The sequence below is a fragment of the Guillardia theta genome (genome assembly GCF_000315625.1).
Source record: "Guillardia theta CCMP2712 unplaced genomic scaffold GUITHscaffold_297, whole genome shotgun sequence".
Classification (NCBI taxonomy): domain Eukaryota; class Cryptophyceae; order Pyrenomonadales; family Geminigeraceae; genus Guillardia; species Guillardia theta.
This window is the reverse complement of record NW_005434380.1, coordinates 30177-30459: the sequence shown is the minus strand read 5'-3', so window position 1 is coordinate 30459 and position 283 is coordinate 30177.

Genomic DNA, 283 nt, shown 5'->3' with positions numbered 1-283 from the left:
CTTCCTCAATGAGGACAAGCTCGGGGTGTCCGGAGGAGTCGAGTACGGGCTGCTGAGCACGACGACAGACGTCAGGACGGCGATGCAGTACGCCGGGGAGGAGGGAGAGTCGATCGTGTTCGAGATCAGCTGCGGGGCGATCGACCGGGGGGCGAGCTTGACGTTTGTGTCTCAGTATCCGGGGGAGGGGGAGATGCTGTATCCGCCGCTGTCGTACCTGGAGGTGGTGAAGACGCCGCGGTACATGGAGGTAGAGGGGAGGCGGGTGAAGGTGCTGGAGCTG